At 36.7% G+C, this 25,947-nt stretch overlaps 1 protein-coding gene across 3 annotated transcripts in view; it reads left to right on the plus strand.

The window, feature by feature from the left end:
* SLIT2 (slit guidance ligand 2) overlaps positions 1–25,947 on the plus strand; it is a 398,287-nt gene that overhangs the window by 155,182 nt on the left and 217,158 nt on the right. The window lies entirely within an intron of this gene.

A 25,947-nucleotide genomic window follows, 5' to 3' on the forward strand; every position in this document is an offset into this window, starting at 1 on the left:
TGGGATTCGTACCAGGGCTTTGGGATTAGGTTCTTCATTCACTTAGAAAGGAATTGGGAGTACACAGGGTGTGGGGGCAGGGAGTTTGGGGGAACTGGTTGGAGGGAAGGTGAAGTTCAGTGATGCTCTTGATTTTAATCCCTGCATCACTCATCACTTTGTTCTTAAATAAAGAAGCCTGGGACCTAGAAAAAAAGAAAAAAGATAGTGACTTGATGGACCCTAAGTCTTTTTGTTTGTGTTTTTGTTTCCTTACTAGCATGAACGTGAAATTACTAAGGTTATATCTTTAATGAAGGGGTTCACTTTAATGTTCTGTACCTTTGAACTGTATGCATTTGATTTAATAAGCATACCTATAAATCCTATAAATCTTATTTTGATGATGACTCTGACTACTATGGGAAGATTAATTGAATGGAAGGTGTGGAGAGAGCAGATAGGAGGCAATTTAGTAATGCAGGAGAGAGATTATTGCATCTCGGCCTGGAAGGATGGCTCTTGGAATGAAGAAAAGTGGATAATTTTAGAATCTTTAGAAGAGACAATTTGTAAAACTTGGCAGTTGATGGATAGGAAAAGAGATGAGTGTACTATGGTTCCCATATTTCTGGTTTGAGTGTATGAGGTGTGGAATATAGGACGAGGTACAGGTTTGGATATGGGGAAGTTTATAAGTTTAGCATTAAAGTAGTATTTTTTTCTTTTCGAATTAGGTCTGGACTACTGTGGAGCAAATGCAATGTTGAGATGAGTATATGGTCTGGAGTGTAGAAGAAAGCTCTCAATTGCAATATAAATCTACAAGTCATAGACATAGAGATGGAAATTGAAGCTATGGAAGTAAATCATGTAATAATGGAGGAAAGAATATAGAATAACAAAGAGGAGCACCTTGGAGCAACTAGAGCCTGAAAAAAAGCCAGCATTTAATGATCAGTTAAAGAAGGAGGAACTACTTATGAAAGGCAGCTAGAGAAAAAAATGGGAATGTGGTACATTAGATATCTAGGAAAGAGAGTTTTGAAAAAGGAGGGAATGGGCCCACAGGGTAGAATAATGTTAGGTTAAATAAAATGAGAGCTAAGAGTGTTTCATTAGGTTTAGTAAAGTGGATATTGAGGCCAAAACAATTGTAGTGAGAACACATTAGGTACAGTAGTGAGAGTGGAAGAAATATTAGAATAAGCAGGAAGTGAGGAAATAAAGGGTAAATGTCTTGTTGGATATTTGAGTTTGGAAAAAAAGAGCAAATGTGATTGTCCAGAAGAGGAAATGGAATTGAGAGAGCATTTATTTGTTTTTGTTTTTGTTGTAGGAAGGGAAGTAAGATTAGCCCACTTAGGGCAGGAGTCAGTATGGAGAGAATGACTAAAGATGGGGAAGAAAGTTTGTAATAGACATCTCCAGGGTCCTGGGAAGGTAAGAGGGATGCAGAACACAGAAGGAAAGGAAAAGGTGCCATGCAGAAGCAGGTTGGTTCATACATTCAGATGTTGGACATCAAGGGAGTTTCTGTTTAACACCTCTCCATTTCCTTGGTGAATAGAAGGCAGTAGCTTCCATAAAGTGTGAGGAAGGCCAGTAGAGTGGGGACCAGGGATTGGAGAACAGTTGAGATTTTCAGAACAGGAGCATGAGAGAATGAGAGCTGACCAAACACGTGGATTGCCATGTGCTGGTAAATTCTTCTCAAAGGTGGTGACCATATATTTTATATGGATGTTAGCCAACTCTGAGATTGTTCCATGAGCACTCAGCAACTAAGATGCATGTACAGAGAAGATGGGCAGTTGGATCCATTCAGGGTTGGGGATTTTAGGGCAGGTGCAATAAAAGCCCCAAAACACAAGTGAGCTTAGGTTATTGGTGAGGATATGGCTGCAAAGATGAACCACTGAATCCAAGCTGGATGGGCTTCATCTTTGTCATCCTTAACTTCATCCATTATCCATCTTCTGAATAAGGATGGAATTGAAGTCAGAAATGCCTGAAAAAAAGGAAGAAAGTAGACAGAGTGGTTGGTAACGGATGAAGGATTCTCCCTTCTCATCATGCCTCTATCACCACAAAGACACTGTGTTGAAAGAACATCGTCTCTCCATCCAATTCTTGGGAAGAACTCTAGTTAATCGTGGTGGTCAGAGCTAGACATTTGTTGGAACAAGTTTTGCTGGCAAGCCAGAACTTTGTACCTCAAAAGCCAGAGCCAATCTGGCTGATTCCTTTGTGACCGCCCGCTTTCTGGCTTTCTCCTCCATTTGCTTGCCCTCCTGTTGGGTGAACGCTCTCACACATCATGTTTCTGGGGGAAGGGCAGAGCTGAAGGGGAAAGCACGTCAGCTAGGAAGACCTTCTCTCTGCCTGCTGACTCTAACCCATTCCATCCAGCAGACCTGCGCCCTCATCCATGCAGCTGGAGGTGTGGGTTCCCTTCACAGCCAGCTCTGTGATATCTCTGCAGGCGTACCTGGGGGTGCTGTTCCAAGATCTAGATTAGAGTGGAAGGCAAAAGATCCCTTTTAGCCTCAAGCCTAAACTTTGTTCTCCCATCTGGTATAATGGAGAGGTTATGAATGGAGTTTTGTTGTCTGCATTTGATCTCTAACTGTGGGTCTTTGACCAGGTTATTTAAGCTCCCGATTTTTCATCTAAAAGTGGAACACTAATAATACCCATCTCACAGGTTGGTAATGAAGACCGAACAAGTTAATGCATGTAAAACACTCATCCAATACCTAAAGTATCATATTTAATAAATATTAGTTTTTAAAAATGAATTATTAAGTTACCAGTGGGCTCTTAATGTTATTTTAGAAGGTGATTAGTTTTGGGTTTTTTTTTTTTGTATTAAAACAACACAAGTTTATTACCTTTCAGTGTTGGAGGTCAGGGGTCTGGTATGGTTCTCAATGGACTGAGATCAAGTTGTTGGCAGGGTATGCTCCTTTTGGAGGCTCTTGGGGAGAATCCATTCCCACGCCTTTTCCAGTTTCTAGAAGCCACCTGCATTCCTTGGCTTGTGGCCCCTTTCTGGCTTCAAAGCCAGAACGGTAGCATCTTCCAGTCTCTCTCTGACTTTGACTCTCCTGCTTTCTTCTTGTGATTACATTGGGCCCACCAGGATAATCTCCCCATCTCAAGATTCTTAATTTAATTCATTTGCAAAGCCCATTTTGCCACTTAAGGTGACATTCTATAGAATGTGGACATCTTTGGAGGGCCAATATTCTGACTACCACTGGAGGCTACTGCAAAAATCCAGGCAAGAGATGATGGTGAACTGAGTCAGAGTGACAGCAGTGAAGATGGTGAGAAGTGGTGTTGTTCTGGATATATTTTGAGGGTAGAGCCAACAGGATATTCTGAGATTGGACGTGGATCTTTCTTTTCCAGTGGAGGGGGACTTCCAGTCTACCTCTGTGTTGGGCCTGGACCTCGGTGAGGATGTGGGTTTCTCTGGCATGAGGACCAAGGAGTCACAGGTCCATTACTGGAAGCTATGTGGCCCGCTAGGGCCTGGTGCCTGTTGCATGGCCTGCACTTGCTCAGTTGAATGGGTATGAAGTCGGTCTTATAACCTGCCATTAGCTCAAGTGCAGGGGCCCTCCAGGGCACAGTCTCCCCCGACTCCCCACTGTCCAGGTTCTGCTGGGCCTGTCCTACCCCTATTTCTAACTTCTGGCCTGTTCCCCGGGAAGGTCACACTTGCTCCCAGGTCTGTCACACGTCATTTATTTATGTGTTTGTTTATGTGTGAAACCAAGTTCCCCTAAAACCGAGTTCCCTTACTGAGTTTATGATTAATCTCTCTATCCAAAACTTTATTCCCTTGCTTGTCTCCTCTGACCTCAATCCCTTTCTTGTCCCCTCTGGCCTCAATCCTATGCTAACTGAACACTTATCAACCAGAGTCGGCTATTCTTGATTACATCATCAATGTATTAAAATTGCTACATCATCATTACATTGTACTACATCATCATTAACTTACAAACTCAGGTGTTTCTCCAGGGCAAGATGAGCCCACAGATCCCCAAGCCATGGACTACCTGGACAGAGAATTATAAAAAGGAGACATCCTGATTCCTGAAACCATGATTAAGAAATGTCACGAGGCAATGATTAATTCTAGTTCCTTTGTTCTTCCCCCTTAAAACATTCCTAACTCAAAGACCAAGATGAAGTGTATCTGAGACTTGTCTCCCACTCCTTTGCTTGATGCCCTGCAAATAAATCCTTACTTTGCCGCAAATGCCTGCTGTCAGAGTTTGGCTTTCTGCGCCACGGGCACATGACTTCTTGCTCGGTTACATGTGTATCTCTCTGTCCAGAATGTGCTTAGATTTACTTTAACTTAAAAAGTTTTTTATTTTATAATGTTTTACTCTTTTCTCATTTGATTGGTGATCTTAGAGTATGTACCTCATTTTTACTCTGGAGGGAAAGAGGGAGAAGTGGGGAGCTGGGGAACACTGGGCCCTGAACGACAGAGAAACAGCAGAGCTCCTGGAGGTAACTGAGAGGATAAAAGGGAGAAACAGGAAGATGGGCCTTGAAGGACGGGTACCATAAATAAATAAAATGCTTAGACTCACATGGCTGGGAAGATGTGGAACCTAAAATTCAAATCAGAGACTCATAAGGCTCCCAAGGCTTAAATCTGCCCCCAACACTATTACCAAGTTGTTTGCACTGCACCTAAGAAAACTGAGTAACAGTTATTGCTTAAGTCAGAAGTGAAAACTAGAGTTAAATTATCTGTGTAAAACTTGAATTATTTGTTGTATATGTAATGTATCACAATATAACTAGCTATATTTGTTAGTTGGAATAAGAGCAAAGGTATGGGGCTTCCCTGGTGGCGCAGTGGTTGAGAGTCCGCTTGCCAATGCAGGGGATGCGGGTTCGTGCCCTGGTCTGGGAAGATCCCACGTGCTGCAGAGCGGCTGGGCCCGTGAGCCATGACCGCTAAGCCTGTGCGTCCAGAGCCTGTGCTCCACAACAGGAGAGGCCACAACAGTGAGAGGCCCGCGTACCGCAAAAAATAAATAAATAAATAAATAAAATAAAGACCAAAGATATGAAAACAATACTAATTCTGTTTCTCATTTAAAAACTCATACTGAAATATTTCATATTTATTCATTGGTTTTTATTGTTGTTATATAGTACGTTTTTAGTTATTGGTATTCAGTTTATACACTGAGTATGTACTACATATCTAATAAAGAAATAAAAGTAAGTTAGCATTATTGTTATACTGAGGAAAAAACTGTTTACAATTAATAATGTGGTTGTTAGTTTTAGCAAATTCATTTCCCACCTGATTACTTTCCCCTCATACTTCCATACTTTCTACTCTACACACTTCATCTTGAGCATCCATTCAGCACATGCTGGTTTATCCATTACTGGGTTAATATACCTCAAGTGCAATTAGGATTCTGGAACTGAGAGGTTGAAGGTTTACTCAGGCTTTGCCGATCGTCAATAAATACCATTTCTCATCACAGTTCCTCAGTTCCTTTAGGTAAAATAAGGACAGTAGCACTGATCCATTTTCACAGTCTTGATAAAAAAAAATTAAACGCCTGCATGAAAAGATGTTAGTATGTTTTTTAAATAAAGATTTAAATGTGGAAAAATTGTAAGAGAACATAAAGTGGTGAAGGATTTGACTTAGAGGTCCTTTTTTTAGTTTTAAAACAACAAAATATTGAGATACTGAAAAAGGTAATACAAGTAGAAGTACTCTGTAAGCTGTAGTCTATAAATGTAAGATGATATTGATATTACAAAACCATTCATATAAAATTCCCAAATTTCTTAAGAGATGTATCTATGTTATTTTAATTATAATAATGTATTTAATAATTGTTCACACTAAATTCCATTTAATTCTAAAATATGTTTTTGTACACATATACATTTTTTAGATAGGTGAACTTGTTAAATTGAAGGCTAGCTATATTTTATCTTTGGGAGTTAAACAATATACACCTGGAAAACTGGGGAAACCACAGTAATTTAAAATATTGCTATTCTGTGCCATTTTTGCTTAAGTTGACTCAGGAAATACAAGTAAGTGCCACTTAATGAAAAATATGTATAAATGGTTAAGTATATTAATGTAGATATGCAATGATGCAATAATGCTCCTATTTTGACTTAACATGAATCTTTGCTTTGTATCATATATTAAAATAGCATTGGCAAACCACTCAACAATTCCCAGGAGTGTCCACTGGAGACAGTGTTCCAAGAGGCCATTGAGCTTTGCGTTTTTGAACCTTTGCTGTTGAGGCATTGGTTTCTGGATTGCTCCTCTGTTAACATGATGAGCTAATTGGCCTAGCAGGACTCCCTTTAGAATAGCGGCTTCTGCTTAGTTCATCAGGAGTACAATTTGTTGTTTCATTTCCTCTTCTAGTCCCACTGGGGAAATTGAATTGTGAAAAGACTGCCTACTGGGAACATTCAGTACTCTTGACTGAATAAGTAACTTTATGTATCTATTTATTTCTTTGGTACTGTCTTAATTAGCAAAGAAAGAAGGACTTTATTAGGTAAGAGAGTGCTGTGGTTTTGATACAGATAGGTGCTGTTAGCAAAGCATTTGATTCACAGAGCCTTCTCAAAGTCAGGGTGTTTTGCAGGTACAAAGCTTATGTGAAATTTTAATTTGCAGTGCTAGAGCTGTTTGCCATTTTGGTAAGTGTTAGTCATCCAATGCAGAAGTTGAAGACAAGTCAATGATGTTCTTTAAAAAAAAAAAAAAAACACAGTTGTGAAGTTTAGAAGATTTATTCTTTGGACCACACAAACTTTAATTTTTCTCCAATAAATATTGTTGGTCCATAACAGTGTCCAAATGTGGGCTTGAACAGTGTATCCTTAAGTTTTAAAACCTTCACAATTTGTCAGTTGCATCATTATTTAATGCTGTATCCACTCTCAGGCAAAAACAGAGTTTATGAGACCTAAACATCATGATGAACAAAGTCAGATAATATATTTTACATCTTTTTCTTTTAGAATTGAGGACTAGTTTCTACTGTACCTTATCAAACTCTTAAGTGTAATAAGGAAATTTCCTAAGATGTGATTTAAATATCCTCTAAATTAAAACCTCAGATGTTTTCTAGAACACCAGTTTAATAACTGCTTATCCTGAGAGTAGAGGCAGAATAATGTGATGATTAGAGATACTCTGGCTCTAGAACAAGACAGCCTTGATCCCGGTCACTGCTCTGTCGCTCACTAGCTTTGTGACCCTGGGCAAATAACTGAATTCCCTGAATCGCATAAGGTTAACTTAATAGGGATAGTGAGAGTTAATACAAGGCAAGCTCTTCGAAGAGCTCTTGGCAGACTGCCTACCACATAAGAATTGCTCAGTGGGTGTTAGCAGTTATTTTATATATTTCTTGATAATCCAGCACAAACCTGGTGCCAGTCATGTGTGCAATAAAGAATTCATAAATGCATTCTTTAATGAGTGAATGGACAAGAGGAAGTGTTGTCCATAAAACTTAGAATCATTATAAATCCGTCTCTGCCCTATACTTTTAAACAAAACAGCACATTTCTCTGTAGTTATAAAATTACAGCCAAATGTGGGAGAGGCTCAGAAGAACTTAAAATCTATATTTAGATAATAGATCCTTATTATCCCTAAGCCATTACTATATATATATAGTCTCTCAAAATTTTGAACATTAATTTGTAACATTCTATGAGTCTGGATGACTAGAAATAGAATTTAAAAATTCATCTTAATAAAATACTGTGAAAAACTTGCAAAGATTTTTTAAAAATATGCCTTATAACCCTTAAGAAGAAGAGCTTATTTGTATACGGTTCCCTGATGTCTGAATTGAACAGGTAAGGGGAGGGGACTGGGGGAGTCACTTCATGGACTGAGTTCCTCATGTTCTTTGCCAGATATGATGAATATTCAAAAACGAAACAAAAATAACTAAGTCATTGTTCTACTCCTAAGGAAGGTGTAATTAATCTACTTGTGTAGATAGTTGTAACACATGATAAATCGAATTATATATATTTGTACATATACTATTATTTTATATACATAAGATATATGTAATAGGTAGTATATATATATTATACACACATACATATATACGTGTAAATTCAAGTACTTAGTAATAAAGTAATTATTACTAATAAAGTAATAAAGTAATTATTACTTTATTACTAATAAAGTAATACAGTATCATTGCTCTAAATAAAGTATTATTACTCCAAGTCTGTGTCCTAGGAGTTTAAGAAAATAAGGAAGTTTCCTTCCACTACTAAGAATGTTCTGCTTCCCTTTGAAACAGATTTATGGGGAACTGCTGAAGTAAGGGAATCATCTTAATCATTTTTTAGAACTCTCAGAAATTTCTGGTCTAGGAAAAAGGTGAAAATATAAAATTTTCATTATGTTATTTTGTACTATGCTAAGAAATATGAGTAAGATAGAGACATCATTGTTAATGATGTATGTACTTTTATTTTGCAATCACAGTAATTTATGGTAGTGTTGGAGGGTTTTTCTCCCCCATGATTGTTCCCATGTATGGGAATGCAAAGCAGCATGCCTGACATATTATTTTCATTGTACTTGTCTATCTGTCTGTTTGGGCTTTCTTCACTCCTTTTTAGTTAATCTGTGATTATCAACAAGAAAACATTGAGACTACCGTTACTAAATTCAGCACAAATGGAAGATGGTATTGATGTACTAAGTAATACGTGGTGGCCGTAATCAAACTTTCCATGTGATTTCCATTTGGAAAACAACAATTTAGCAAGTTAATTCCTGCCTTTTGTTGATTCTTAAAAATTGGTCTCCATTTGGGCTCTCTGTTATAAAGGAATGTGTTATTGTTTACTCTCTCCAGTGCATGAGTAGTAAAATAATTCAGAAAGTATGTTTTCATATGATAGAAGAGTGATTATCTTGGCAAATATTACAACAACAATAATATTCAGATATTTCATTTTCTGTTCTTGGTGCTCTTGCAGCTAGTTGGGCCATGTGACTAGATCTGGACAATAGCATGTGATGTGTGTCGCTTCTGGATTGACTCAGCCCTTGTGTGATAGTGTAGTCTTTCTTCACTTTCCGTAAGGAAATGAGTCTTTTCAATAAATAGTCCTAGGTTAACTGGATTTACTAAGAAAAACAACTGCATCTTATCTCAGATATACACAAACATTAATTTCAGGTAGATTGAAGATTGAAATAGGAAATGCCCAACAATAATATTTCTTGAAAATGTCATAGAATATTCTCAAAATCTTTGGTTAGGCACATTTTTAAAAAATGAGACACATAAAGCACAAACCTTAAATGAAAAGAATGAGAATTTGAACTCTATTAAAATTTTAAAAACTTTTATCAGAGACACCACTTCATAAATAAGAATAGAGGAGTATTTGTAATATATGTAAATGTAACCACAAAAGGATTCTTATACAAATTATAATTATATTTTAAACTTCTATAAATCAATAAGAAAGAGCAGATAGCCCAAGAAAACAAATGAAAGAGAGACAAATATCGTATTATTATCGCTTATATGCAGAATCTAAAAAAAAAATAATAATACAAGTGAACTTACTTACAAAACAGAAACAGACTCACAGACTTAGAGAACGACTTTATGGTTACCAGGGGGGAAGGGTGGAGGGAGGGATAGATTGAGAGCCTGGGATTGACACGTACACACTGCTATATTTTAAATAGATAACCAACAAGGACCTACTGTATAGCACAGGGACCTCTGCTCAAAATTCTTTAATAACCTAAATGGGAAAAAGGATATATACATGTATATGTATAACTGAATCACTTTGCTGTACACCTGAAACTAATGCAACATTGTTAATCAACTATACTTCAATAGAAAATAAAAATTTAAAAAAAGAAAGGGGGACAAAAGTCTTGGACAGGCGCTTCAAAATGAGAATATGCAAATGGACAATAAACACATTAAAAGATGTTCAACATCATTATTTTTTAGGACAATGCTAATTAAAGCCACAGTAAGACACCATTACTTACCCATTAATATAACCATTAGAAACAAAAACCCAAAAACTGATAACACCGAGGGCTGACAAGGACTGTAGACCTTCTGAAACTCTCAAAAATTGCCATTTGGGGTGTAAATTGGCATAACCTGTTTAGAAAACTGTTTTGTAATATCCTCTAAAACTGAACTTACTCATTCCTTATGGTACAATAATTACTTACTCAATCCTTATGGTCTAACGATTCCATTTCTAGGTAGATGCTCAACAGAAATATGTAGATTTGTGCTTTAAAAGGTGTGTCCCAGAATATTCATAACAGCAGTATTATTAAAACCTCCAGTGGAAACAACCTAAATTTTCATCAACAATGGGACATAAAAAATAAATTGGAGAATATTCAAACTTTGGGTATGAATACAGTATGCGATGAAAATAAACTATGGCTACATACAACAACATAGACTCTTACAAACATAATGTTGAGAAAAAAATGCCAGGTGAATAAGGTCCAGACTGCATGATTTCTTGTCCATAAATCTTATTTATAAATAAGTCTAAAAATAGACAAAACTAATCTGCTATAGTAAGAATCAGAATTGTGCTTTCCTTTAGGGAACTAAATGAGAATTCTGAGTCATGGGGAAGGGATTTACTGGTAGTGTTTTGTTTCCTTGCTGTTCTTACATGGATGTGTTTATTTTGTTAAACTTCATCAAGCTGTGTTCTTAGGACTTGTGCACTTTTAGTTATATATGTTATACTGCTAAAAAATTCAACACTGAATCTGTAAGCAACTTATTACAAAAAGGCTACATTGATAATTACACTAGGAACATCTCCTCTCCTTTCAAATCAGCCAAATCTTATTACTTTTAAAGTCAGACTTTTGTGCGGTCTAACTTTGGTCCACATGTGCACTGCTCATATTCCCAGGATGCCACTGTCTCTAAACATATAGCATTGCTGCCCTGAGATTTTCAAAGGGATGCAACGTATTACAAAAATGCTAGCAGCTTGTTTTGTGATGAGAAAGGATTTTTAAGCACAGACTGTTAGACTGTCTTCCAGATACTGAAATTTAATTCCCCAGTGCCTGCTCTTCCCTTTAATAGTTATTTTAGGTTAGAGTTTTGCCTTTAGGGAAAACAAATGAAGGGACCGGTATGGAAAAAAATCAATGGACATACATACTTAAATATGGTAACAAAATCACCAGTAGTGTAATCTGGGTCAAAATATGTTTTTCAAGTTGTGAATAACAAAACTGGACTAAAAACTATCTAGAAATGTCTGCCTCTTGTTATTTCTTTTCAGTTTTAACCAAATAATGTCTACCCTTTCACTGGCCCTGCCATCCCCTCAACTATTCTAATTCAGCATTCCTAGTTGGCAGGCAGTAGTGGAGAACTTGACTTCACGGTCTCAACAGCTTAGTCCCAAACAAGCCAGCAAAACATTAGGACTCTCAGTTGGCAGAAGCATGAAAGTATCTTCAGAAGGCCAAGTGATGTCACGTGAAACTTCTGTTTGTCCACCTTATTTGAGCAAAGCTCAATGAGCATGATTTCAGCAGAATATGAGGTGCCCCTTATCCTCAAGCTTTTGACTGAGTTCTGTATCTGGACATAGCTGGGAAAAACTAAATATTTCTTTGCAAAGTTCAAGCTCCTCCATATCTAATGGAAAATTAGCATAGTGGAGAAGAGCCAAACACCAAAGATTACATCTACTGCACTGTGAAAGGCCTGTTCTGTGGTCAGAAGCAAAAGCAAAACAAAGCACTTTGATTGGCAGTGCTTATGATGGACAAGTCTTTTCAGACAGATGCTGAGATGGGGCTACAAATAAAGAAAAACAGAGGAAATCTGAGAATGGTGGTGATCAGCAATTGTTCCTTATCTCCACCTGCATCAAAACAGTCTGTGATGTTAGCGTTTTTTTTAAAACTCATTTGTTCAACAAAGGCTTGTTAAACAGCTTTTCAATCTCAGTGATTAGCTTGGGATGCAGTATTCATATGACATGGCACCTAGCTCAAGGGGCTCACAGACAAATTATAGGAGAAATAAGTTGGATAGAAACAAGTTACTACACTATAATGTAATAAAAAGAAATATACAAAAATAGAGTAAATCCACCAGGAGAATGTAATCTCCAACTCCAAGCTCATGCATGACAGAAACCCTTTTCAGGCCTCAATTTTGTATTACTTCCTCTGTTTGAACTTCAGGACTTTTACACATCCAGTTTTTTATTCTAGGGCAGAATGTGTGAGACCAGCTCCCTTCTCTACTATTTATGCTCATATCGTAGCTTAAGCATCACTTTGCCCCAAAGCTGACCCTGATTCCCTTTTCCCCTACAGGGTAAAATTTCAGTTTGCTGACCCTGCTCTGTGCTCAGCCAACCTCCCTTTTGTTCATGATATTGCACTTGACTTTTACCATCTTTCTACTCCTACCAGATTATAAATTCCTTTAGGAGCAAGGCCATTCCTATTTCATTCAGTGTGGAAACCCAGCTTCTGACTCTGGAACTTAATTTATACTCCTTGAGTCAATAGTAAGTGAGCCTTAGTCTGAGAAGCCTAGGGGACATGGTGATGCAATCTGCCTGGTAGAACCACAGAAACATGGGGAAGAAACAGCTTGTGTCACTGTAGCTCATGGCATTGTTCTAAGTGACAGTTTTCTTATATAGTCTTTTGTGTCCTACACAATACCTAATGAAGAAAGAATATTATCCACTTTTAAACTTTGAGCTCCTGGGGCTTCTTAAATTTGGTCTGTGTCGCATTGGAAAAATCAGATGAAATGTGTTGACCCTCTTCCATTCCCACCTTTCAAATGCACCTGTGCTCATACATGTTTGTATATAATTCTTAGGATCCCATGGGTTTGATTCTCTAGAATCTTGGTGCATTACATCATCTCAGCGTCTTACCAGGAAGTAAGAATGCTTATACCCATTTTATAGTCCAAGAAACTTAAGTGCAGCATGGTAGAATAAATTATTTTAGGTCATTTACCTATTAGTTTGTGGTAGGTCTTGCATATGAACCCAGATGGATCTTACTCCAAAAACCATGGCCTTTACACGACACCTGACTTCAAAGCATCTGGCACATGGTAGGTCCTTTCAGGCGAAAGGACAAAGATGGGAAAATGCCAATGTAGGGTTGTTTGAGCCACTGTAGAGTTGTTTGAGCCACTGTAGGGTTGTTTGAGCCACTGTGTTTTAAGCTGTTTGGTTTTTGCATATAGTGTTGAGACAAAGAATTAGAAAGTTCTTTAATATGTGGACTTGTAAATTTGTGCAAGAAAGTTGGGAAGGTAGGGCAGAGCCAAAGAGGAGAGCCTGAGAGGGCAGAGCTACCCTACTTCAAAATGAGAGTTATGAAAAGCTGTCATTAATGATCTCTCATTTTATATTATTTTGGATGTGAGCTTGGGAAGATAATATTTTCAGAGTTATTTTGACTCAGGTTCAATTATTTTTCTCATGGTAAAATATTTGTATACACACACGTATGTATTTATATATGCATATATATTCATTTATATTTAACTCTTCAAAGGTGATCATTATTCAACTTAGATTCCTTGGTTAATAAAAATTAATAAATGCACATTTTATGTTTAAAAAAGTTTATGCAAAACAAATTTACTCACTTTGAGTCTTCTATTGTACGTTAGATTTTTTCTACAGCTGAATAAAACACAATTAATATAGGATTAATTTATGCTCTTAGCCCATTAGATGTAATTTAATATAAATTAATCATTTTATATAGAGAAAAAATTTTAACAGTATTTCCCTGCATATTATTGTTATTATTAGCCTCAGCTTGTATCAGAGCTATTAACTTAATATGAAAGAAAATCCAAATTAATTTTTTCCCATGCTATGATGAAATCTTTTACATTTATGCTGTAAACTATAAGAGTAAATAAACAAATACTTTTTGGCTTGCAAGAATCATTTTATTTCACAGACGAGATCTGGTAAGTTGCTTTATTACAAATGATTTTTTTTTTAAATAAATGCTTTTTTAGAGACAATTCACATAATGTAAAATTCATGCTTTTAATGCATACAATTCAGTGTTTTTTGGTTTATTCTTAGAGTTGTGCAGTCATCACCACTGTCTAACTTTAGAACAGTTTTATCACCCCAAAAAGAAACCTTGGACCCATTACCACTCACTCCCCATTCTTGCTTCCCTAACCTTAGTTGTGTTTGCCCCTAGCAACTGCTAATCTACTTTCTGCATATGAATTTGCGTGTTCTGGACATTTCATATAAATGGAATCATACAAAGTGTGGCCTTTTGTGTCTGCCTTCTTTCACTGAGCATGATGTTCAATGTTTAACCATGTTGTAGCATGTATCAGTACTTATTTCTTTTTGTGTCCAAATAATATTCCATTATATGGACTTACCACATTTTATTTATTTTTTAGTTAATGGACATTTGAGTTGTTTCCAGTTTTTAGCTATTTTTTAATAACCTTGCTATGAAGATTTATGAACAAATTTTATGTGGAGATATGTTTTCAATTCTCTTGGTTGTATACTCAAGAGTGAAATTGCTGGGTCATATGGTAACTCTATGTTTAGCTTTTAAATTGGGTTATTTGTCTTTTAATTGCTGAGTTGTAAGAGTTCTTTATATACTCTTGCTACAAGCTCCTTATTAGATATTTGATTAGCAAATATGTTCTCCCATTCCATAAGTTGCCTTTTCACATTTTTGAAGGTGTCTTTTGAAGCATGACACATTTTTAATACTGTTGAAGTCCAGTTTGTTTAGCTTTTGTCAATTGTGCTTTTGGTGTCATATCTAAAGCACACTGCCTAATGCAAGGTCACAAAGATTTACTTCTGTCTTTTATTCTAGGATTTCTTTAGTTTTAGGTCTTACATTCAGGTCTGACTTCATTTGAGCTAATTTTTTTTATGTATATGGTGTGAGGTAGAGGTGCAGTTTCATTCTCTTGTATGTGGATATTCAGTTGTCCTGGCAACATTGGTTGAAAAGACTATAGTTTTCAATTGTCTTGAGAGCTTGTTGAAAACCAATTGACAATGAATGTAAGGGCTTATTTCTATACAATTATTTATGCTCCTCTGATCTATGTCTATGCCTATGTCGATAACACACAGTGATTACTGTAGTTTGGTAGTAAGTTTTGAAATTGGGAAGTGTGAGTCCTCCAATTTTGTTCTTTATTTTCCAGATTTTTTTTTTATAATTCTGCGTCCCTTGAATTTATGTATGAGTTTTAGTAGCAGTTATCGATTGCTGCAAAACAAACAAACAAACAAAAAAATCCAGCTAGTATTTCAATAGCAATTGTTTTGAAACTATAGGTCAATTTGGAGAGTATCTTCCAATCCGTGAACATGGGATATTTTTCTCATTTATTTATTTCCTTCTAAGTGCTGCTTTAGTTGCATCAAATAAGTTTTCTTTACTGTGTTGTTATTTCATTTCCATTCACCCTAAAATATTTTGTAATTCCCCTTAGTATTTTTCCTTTGAGCCATTGCTATTTAGGAGTATGTTGTTTAATTAACACATAATTGGGAATTTCCCAAATTTTCTTTTGTTATTGATTTCTAATCTCATTCTTTTTCGGTAAGAGAACATACTTATATATGATTTCAATGCTTTTAAATGTACTGAGACGTGTTTTAAGGAGTAACATATAGTCTATCCTGGAGAATGTTCCAGGTGCATATAAAATGAATGTGTACTCTACTATATAGCTAGGTGGAATATTCCATACATGTCTGTAATATCTAGTCAGTTTATAGTGTTGTTGAGTCTTTATTTCTTTACTGATCTTCTGTTTAAGTTTTCTATCCATAATTGAAAATTAGGTATTGAAGTCTTCAACTATTATTTATGAATTGTCTTTCTCCCTTCAATTTTGTCTATTTTTTTCCCATGTATTTTGGACCTCTTTGATTTAATCTCACTTGGAGTTTGTTGGAGCTTCTTGTGTGTGTATCATGTTTTCATAAAATTTTGGAATTATCAGCCATTATTTCTTTAAATATTCTTTCTGCCCCCTCTTTTTCTCTCCTCTACCTATTGTAATCCCTTAATGCAGATTTTAGTACATTAGTGGTATTCCACAGGTTGCAGAGACTGATTAATTTTGACTTGATGTTTTTGTCTTTGAACAGCTAACATATTTATGGCATCTGAAGAATCTCTTCTTGATGACCTAGATGAGACGTAACATTCTATTTAAGTATTCTCATATTTTGTGTAATTATGATAATAAATATAAAATAAAGTTTGGATACTTTCAGGGAAGGAATGTCTACAAGTATGCTGTGAGAGAACGAGATATCTCATTTGAGCACATGAAAAGTCTGTAAATATTTAAAGTGCTAGGAAGTGCAACTGACTGGAAGAAGTATTTGATTCTAGGAGTGTTTCAGCTATTATAATAGTAGCAGGTATCATTTTTTGATCACTTACTAAGCTTTAGTCTTTTTCAAATATTACCACATTTAATAATTTACATAATATAATTATAGAAGCTTTAAGAATAGGTTAAAATCTCTAAAGCAATTTAAACCTATTTATCTGAAAGTTCCAAGTTAACTTTATAATAGTTACAGCTGTCACTACCTCTTGGTGGAGAGCAGGGTCAATGCACTCTTCCCATGAAGTATGGAAATTTTGAACCTCTGTAGTTCATATGTAGAATGATTCTTTATTTCCATTTTACAGATGAGCAAACTGAAACTCAAAGAGATTAACCATTTTACTCAACACTATCTTTTGTTATATTTGTATATATCAAAGATAGTTGAAATTAAGTTCAAGAAGAGTTGATTATACTTTGTCACCAGTGGTCTTACTTATTCAATTCTTTTTTTCCATTATAGAAACATAGTAGACACTCAGTTAATGAAGATATAGTATTAAAATCAGTCAACTTTTTATTCTATCCAGGACCTGTTGTTTAGGCATGTGTTCTCTGAGTTCTCACTTTATATTTCTAAATCATTAGAAAAAGAAAGAAACATGATGGTTTATGTATTAAAAATGTAAGTCTTGAATGTATTGTTGTCATTTCTCTGTATTAGTCTGCCAAGGCTACCATAACAGAATACCACAGACTGGGGTGGCTGAAAAAACACAAACTTACTTTCTCACTGTTCTGGAGGCTGGAAGTCCAGGATAACGATGTCAGCAGCGGTTGGTTTCTTATAAGGTCTCTCTCCTTGACTTGCAGACAGCCACCTTCTCACTGTATCCTCATATAGCCTTTCCTCTATGCATCCATGGGGGGCAGGGGAGAGAGAGAGAGAGACATCTCCCTCATGGAAGACACTTCTCATAAAAAACCAGTCCTATAGGATTAGGGCCACACCCTATGACTTCATTTAACTTCAGTTACTTCCTTAAAGGCCTTATCACCAAATATAGTCAAATGAGAGTTAGAGCTTCAACATATGAATGGAGGGGTGCACAATTCAGTGTATAATACTTTCTCTTACATAGTGATTCTAGATACTGAGGAAAATGTTTTTTGAAAATATCTACAAATGGAGAAAAAAATCATATCACCTCCCTTCCCCATTTAACTTTTAAAGTTAAAATTAATATTAAAGTGTTATTTGTTTTAATAATGCTTATTCTGGCATATGTTTTAAAAGACTATAAATCCCGTTAATTGAGTTGAACACAAGCATTAAAGCAACTGAGAAATTTTAGAATGAGCAAATTATTCTGAAAACAATTAGAAAAATATGATTTCCGCTCAGTATGTTTTCCATTCAGCTCTTCATTTGGTTTACATAAGACTTGTTTGGAAAACTTTCTTTGTTCAGTTAAACAAGTTAAATCTGATCTTAAATTTATCTGACTTGCCTTCAATGTTCTTGCAGCCACAGAAGCTTCCTCCTGCCTATCATTAAGCTTTTATAGAATCTTTTCTTCACTCAAGTGTGATAAGTTTGAATATAGCTACATGAGCAAGTGGAAACAGAATGAAGCCTTGGGTTCAAATCTGGGCTTTCCTTTATACTGATCAGTGAGACCTTGAACAAATTACTTCATCTCGTCCTTCACTGCCTTGGCTTTGGAATCAAGATAGTAATATCCACCACATGTGGTGAATGTGGAGATTAAAAAAAGATGACATTTATGAGAGCCTGTTGCATTGCTGGACTCATCCTAATTCCCTTCATACCTACTCACTATGTTCTTATTTGTTGATCTATTTATATCTTTGTCCTCCTGCTTTGGAGCTAGGCTCCCGCTTCCTCTTCTAACTTATTTCCCACCACTCTCATCCTCTGTTAATAACATGAGAGCTGTCTTCTTTCCTGCCCAGCTCACTCCCACTTCAAGACTGTATGTGCTTTTCCTTCAATCTTGACTCTTGTTGCTCCAGATTTTTACAGAGCGGCCTTCTTATCCCTTCGGCCTGCACAAAAACTACCTCTTCTAGTGGCCTCAGATTCACTTGTTCTAAGAACACATGGACTTCCCTGGTGGCACAGTGGTTAAGAATCCACCTGCCAATGGAGGGGACCCGGGTTCGAGCCCTGGTCCGAGAAGATCCCACATGCCATGGACCAACTAAGCCCGTGCGCCACAACTACTGAACCTGCTCTCTAGAGCCCGTGAGCCACAGCTACTGATCCCGTGAGCCACAACTACTGAAGCCTGTGAGCCTAGAGCCCGTGCTCCACAAGAGAAGCCACAACAATGAGAAGCCCGTGCACCACAATGAAGAGTAGCCCCCACTCGCCGCAGCTAGAGAAAGCCCACACACAGCAATGAAGACCCAATGCAGCCAAAAAAAAATAAAATAAAATAAAAATTAAAAAAAAAAAGAACACATACCTTCCTTCAACCTCCAGCCCTAGACATATTAACTCTTTATCCTTCACCTTGTTAAGTTTCCAGCACTTTTCACTATATGAAATGATCTTAAGTGTTTGCTGGCTGTCTTCTACACTAGAATATATGACTGGGAGGGACAGAGACATTTTCTGTCTTAATATTCTGAGCATATGAGGGTTTGACAATAAATATTGAATTATATACGAATAGAAGAATCTACACATTAAAACTAAGTAAATAACAATTTAAACATCTTTTATCTGACTTAGCAGCATATTTTATCCCTTGGGTTGTTATTAGATGTAATTCTCTGAAGTCACACATGGTAGATAAAGTGGTCCAATAAAGTTCCAAGTAATGATGGAAACTGAGACAAGGAATCAAGATGTATTGTTGTAAATTTACAATGTATGTAAAACACACATGGTTAGTTAAGACTTGTTATCTGCCACCTTATGGATATATTCGTGTAACAAAATATTTTTCTCTGTTACGTTTTGCTGAAAATTTGATAATGCAGCATATTGGTGTCATTTTCATTCCAAAAGTCTAGTTATAGGTTCAGGGTAACAATTAGATCTCCCATGGGATATATTGAATATTTAGTTTCCTTTCGATACAAGAGTCAGATGATCCTTTGACAAGCAGTAGTGAAAGCTTGAGGGTGATTTCACTGACTCAAACCTGATATTATCTGTTGCACAAACGAAGACATCAAAGACTTTTTAAATACCGGTGAAATTCCTGGGAGAAGTAACTGCATATTAGCCTTAAGAACAACTCCTCTAACTTGTCACATACTGAAATTTGTGTTTAATTGTTAATTTATTCACTATTAAACATTAGCAATTAAATATTAATTGAGAAGTCACTTTCTCTTGTTTCTGGCTCTCCTCTCTCTCTCTCTCTCTCTTTCTCTCTCTCTCTCTCACACACACACACACACACATACACATACACACACAGGAATTACATCAAATTAAAAGGGAGGAAACAAGTGTGAGAGAACTGTGGTGGGAACTTTCTACTTCCCAGGACACTAACTATACCCATTAATGCCCCCCAAAATTAAAAAAAAATACTAACTCATGGCATTTCTTCATTAAAAGAATATCAGATTACTTTCTGTTTCCATTAAATGCATACAAGGGTACTATGTCTATTTTCACAGTTCAGTAGCTTCCCAGTAGATGGCACCATTGAGACTCAGTGTTGCTCCATCTTGATAAGTGTCATGAAACACTTGCAATTTCAAAGCATCTGTAAATAGTGAGATATAGTAACACTTGCAGTTCCTTAGAAAACAAATACTCCTACAATATCTAGAAAATAAGTCAACTGTTGAAACCAATAAATGTCACAAGAACTCCCACCGTGTATATATAACTTTTCGTATCTAATGCTTTTTGTAATTTTAAATTTAAACTATTGAAATTATTTTTATAAAGAATGTGAATACAAACACAGACACATAAGCATATTTAATCTCTCTCTCCTCTTATAAATTCTGAAACCTTTCACGAGGATTTCTGTTAACCCCTCACATTCTTGCCCATTTTCTGCACATACTATAGCCATGAGTGGGGCAAGAATATGAGGGTCACTAAAGGTAACATTTTATATCTAGACAGCTGGACTTCTACCTGTGTGCATTACCTAGGCTAAAGGAGGCTTCTAGATGTACAAATCTATGAATCTCTAACAGCTACAAGAATTTATATTTGGTTTTCCGTGCTCTCAATTCCCAGAATAATATCCAATCTAACTTTGCTAGTAACTAAAAAGCAATTCCCACATTTGTGTCTTAAAGATTTATGTGCAAGTTGCCTATGTAAAATTGGGAATGCATTTTTCTCTAGGAACGGTATTTTTTTTTTTAATTTTTATTTATTTATGTCTGTGTTGGGTCTTTGTTTCTGTGCGTGGGCTTTCTGTAGTTGTGGCAAGTACGGGCCACTCTTCATCGCGGTGCACGGGCCTCTCACTATCGCAGCCTCTGTTGTTGCAGAGCACAGGCTCCAGACACGCAGGCTCAGTAATTATGGCTCACGGGCCCAGATGCTCCGCGGCATGTGGGATCTTCCCAGACCAGGGCTCAAACCCGTGTCCCCTGCATTGGCAGGCAGATTCTCAACCACTGCGCCACCAGGGAAGCCCTAGGAATGGTATTTTAATGATTGTTAGGTTGTCTGGGTAATCCATAATGACATTTTAATCTGTGATCTGGTAAATTCTCTGTGACTTTGAGATGATAGAGCATAGTGGTTAAAGAAAAGGACTGGTGTCAAATAAACATCAGTGGATTACAGTACCTTCCCAGTTAGTTATTAACTCACTATTTGTACCTATTTACTTGTATTATTTACTTCCTACTCTTGCGAATTATTACTATCTGGATATATTTTGGCGAGTTACTCAGAGAAACTGGAAATTCCCATGGGCTTCAGTTGTTCCTATGAGAAAGGGATGGGGGATAGTGATTCCATATCCTAAGTCACTGGTCACCAACCCCAGCTCTTCTCCTTTCTACCTGTATAACCTAAAGCAGTTAACATAACCTCTCGAGGCTCAGTTTTCCTGTCTTCTTAATGAGAAAGATGGCCCTACCTGGCAGTGTTACTGTAAGGATAAGGATTAAACAAGATTTGTTGTGTGTGTTTGTGTATGTGTGTATAAATATAAGACACATATTTGTATATACATGCGTGTATACACACACATATATGTATATATACCACCAATGTATACATGCAGTTGCATTACTATACTACCTGTATTGAAGTTAAGTACTAAAAGCAGGAGATTGATTATGTTTTATGACCTCACACAGTTTTCTCCATCTTAGAATAGGTACAAGCTTTCAGGGACTTCCTCTGGGCTGTGTCCCTGCTTTTTAAAATTTTTAGTCCTGGTAAACTCCAAAGCTTTAAAGTAACTCAATATAGCACATAAACATGGCTCATGGAGGTTCTGTTAAGGGTCTGTATGGATCCTTCGAATAAAATAGAGCCAGCCCAGGCACTCTGAACAGATCATTCCAACAATAAGCAATAACCACTGCCTCTAATATCCAAGTCATTACTGCCCATCTTTCTCCACCAGGCTCACAATTCATTGCACCATCTCCCTAAATAATTACCCAAGACAAAACCCCACTTCTCCCCATCCCATTCATGTCGGTTTAGCAACAGGCTTTGGTGAGGGTCTCTCTGTCCATGTGCTGCAAAAACTGTGGGCAGATGACTAACCTGAATTCTAACTTGGCCCCATAGGGTTAAGGCAGATATGTAGTTCTGAGTGGCCTTTGGGAACCACACTGTGCTTCTGGAAGCTCTCGTATATTCCTCTCTCCAAATGACCAGTCTTTTATTCATTAATTCATTCAACAAATATTGATGGAGCACTTAGTATGCCAGTTACTACATCAGGCACTATGTTTGCCCTTGTGGTCCTTCAAGTTTGTCTAAAAATATTGTCCATCATTTACTGAACACATTCCAGGTGTCAAGTGTTTTACAAACATTGCCTAATTTCATCCTTGTAGAACACTGTGAACGAAGGGTCATAGATTACAGAATTGGAAACTAAGATGTAGAGGATAAGAAGGTTACCAAAAAAATGAAGGAAGAAAGGAGAAAGGAAGAGAGGGAGGGAGAGAGGGAAGGAGGAAGGGGAAGTAAAATACAAAAGAGTAAGTAGCAGAACTACCATTCCAGTAGAGGCTCCTCTGACTCCAAAGCTGAATGCCCTGCATGCTTGGGTGCACTGCCAGGTGCTGGCAAGAGAGGCCTTCTAATGTTAGGTAGGAAGGATAAAGCTATATTAAATAATGATTCAATATGTTACACTATGTGCATACATAGATAGCCACAAAGGCATAACTGAGCCAAGTTTATTAAATATATAGGCTTGCATGTGGTTGGGAAAGTTACAAGAGGTTTTGAAAGTAATTTTTGTCCCCTTGCGGTTAGGATGAAGTAGTGAATAGGGATCAATGAGCAAATGCATAAAGAAAGAAAGACAAAGAAAGAAAGACAGAGAGCAAGAGAAAAAAGGGAGGGACGGAGGGAGGGAGGGAAGGAAGGAAGGAAGGAAAGAAGGGAGGAAGGGAGGAAGGAAGGGAGGAAGGAAGGAAGGGAGGAAGGGAGGAAGGGAGGAAGGAAGGAAGGGAGGACAGCCAAGTTATTTTACAGTTACATTGGTAAACAACTCTCGGACGTTGTAACCTAATGAGAGTATCTCATTTTTAATCAGCCAAAATAATTCTCAACATTTCAAGTTTAAGGTTTTTTGGCTTGAAGGTGAGACAGCATTAAATAAGATTTGGAAAAGTCACTGAATTGCTCAAGTTAACTGTGAATTTTCAGGGTTTTTTTGTTTGTTTGTTGCTTAGCTGGAGTCCTTGTATTAGATAACTACTTTAATAAATATGTTGGCTCTTCTCACTGTTCTGATGAATCTGAATTTCAAGAAGAAAGAAATTTCTGAATAGCTTTTAAGGAAAGAAAAAGAAAAAACTTCATATTTGTAGATAGTTGTCATTTTTAATGTATATATTTATGAATTTCAGTAGGGCATTTTTGGGAAGTTATGAAATGATGGTCAAGAAAACTGTGATAAAAGACAATTACCGTGAAACTTCTTGATTTACTGTCCATCTTTGGCACTTAGCAGATCTCACCAGCACATTCTAAACCTGAGCTCTGATTCTGACCTCTAACCACGCTGCATGGCTTCCATCTAGTGGCTACTCCATGAGACTTACCAGGCAATCGTAAATCATAAAATAAGTAAATACTTAGCATTGACAAAATATGACCCTATAAAGATGTGAAGGCCATTTATTTACTAGTATTACTGCCCAACTCCTTACTGGATAATATATCAGATTATATATTTAACTTTATTTATTTGACTACAAACAAATCTTAAACTCCCAGGGCCTCAGTTTTCTCATCTGTACAATGGGGTAAATAAAAGTTTTACTTCACAGAATGTCTGTGAAGTTTTCATAGAATAATCTAGGTACTGCTGTAACATAGTACCCGAATCATGGTAAATTTTTTTGTTTGTTTTGTTTTAATTTTTACTTTATATTGAAGTATAGTTGATTAAAAATGTTGTGTTAGTTTCAGGTGTAGAGCAAAGTTATTCAGTTATACAAATACATGTATCTATTCTTTTTCAAGCTCTTTTCCCATTTAGGTTATTACAGGATATTGACCAGAGTTCCCTGTGCTATATAGTAGGTTTTTGTTGGTTCTATATTTGATTCATGGTAATTGCTCCATAAATAGCTTCATTCTTTTTTCTCTTTTTTTTTATAGTATAGTCACTAAAGTAATTATATTGTTCTTTTTTTTTCTACATCTTTATTGGAGTATAATTGCTTTACAATGGTGTGTTAGTTTCCGCTTTATAACAAAGTGAATCAGTTATACATATACATATGTTCCCATATCTCTTCCCTCTTGCATCTCCCTCCCTCCCACCGTCCCTATCCCATCCTTCTAGGTGGTCATAAAGCACCGAGCTGATCTCCCTGTGCTATGCGGCTGCTTCCCACTGGCTATCTCTTTTACATTTGGCAGTGTATATATGTCCATGCCCGTCTCTCACTTTGTCCCAGCTTACCCTTCCCCCTCCCCGTATCCTCAAGTCCATTCTCTAGTAGGTCTGTGTCTTTATTCCTGTCTTACCCCTAGGGTTCTTCTTGACATTTTTTCCCCTTAAATTCCATATATATGTGTTAGCATACGGTATTTGTCTTTCTCTTTCTGACTTGATTCATTCTGTATGACACACTCTAGGTCCATCCACCTCACTACAAATAGCTCAATTTCATTTCTTTTTATGGCTGAGTAATATTCCATTGTATATATGTGCCACATCTTCTTTATCCATTCATCCGATGATGGACACTTAGGTTGTTTCCATCTCCGGGCTATTGTAAATAGAGCTGCAATGAACATTTTGGTACATGACTCTTTTTGAATTATGGTTTTCTCAAGGTATATGCCCAGTAGTGGGATTGCTGGGTCATATGGTAGTTCCATTTGTAGTTTTTTAAGGAACCTCCATACTGTTCTCCATAGTGGCTGCACCAATTCACATTCCCACCAGCAGTGCAAGAGTGTTCCCTTTTCTCCACACCCTCTCCAGCATTTATTGTTTCAAGATTTTTTGATGATGGTCATTCAGACTGGTGTGAGATGATATCATTGTAGTTTTGATTTGCACTTCTCTAGTGATTAATGATGTTGAGCATTCTTTCATGTGTTTCTTGGAAGTCTGTATATCTTCTTTGGAGAAATGTCTATTTAGGTTTTCTGCCCATTTTTGGATTGGGTTGTTTAATTTTTTTTTATTGAGCTGCATGAGCTGCTTGTAAATTTTGGAGATTAATCCTTTGTCACTTGCTTTATTTGAAAATATTTTCTCCCATTCTAAGGGTTGTCTTTTGGTCTTGTTTATGGTTTCCTTTGCTGTGCAGAAGCTTTGAAGTTTCATTAGGTCCCATTTGTTTATTTTTGTTTTTATTTCCATTTCTCTAGGAGGTGGGTCAAAATGGATCTTGCTGTGATTTATATCATAGAGTGTTCTGCTTATATATTCCTCTAAGAATTTGATAGTTTCTGGCCTTACATTTAGGTCTTTATTCCATTTTGAGCTTAATTTTGTGTATGGTGTTAGGGAGTGATCTAATCTCATACTTTTACATTTACCTGTCCAGTTTTCCCAGCACAACTTTTTGAAGATACTGTCTTTTCTCCATTGTATATTCTTGTCTCCTTTATCAAAAATAAGGTGACCATATGTGCGTGGGTTTATCTCTGGCCTCTCTATCCTGTTCCATTGATCTATATTTCTGTTTTTGTGCCAGTACCATACTGTCTTGATTACTGTAGCTCTGTAGTATAGTCTGAAGTCAGGTAGCCTGATTACTCCAGCTCCATTTTTCGTTCTCAAGATTGCTTTGGGTATTCGGGGTCTTTTGTGTTTCCATACAAATTGTGAAA

This window comes from Stenella coeruleoalba, assembly GCF_951394435.1.
Source record: "Stenella coeruleoalba genome assembly, chromosome: 4".
Classification (NCBI taxonomy): Eukaryota; Metazoa; Chordata; class Mammalia; order Artiodactyla; family Delphinidae; genus Stenella; species Stenella coeruleoalba.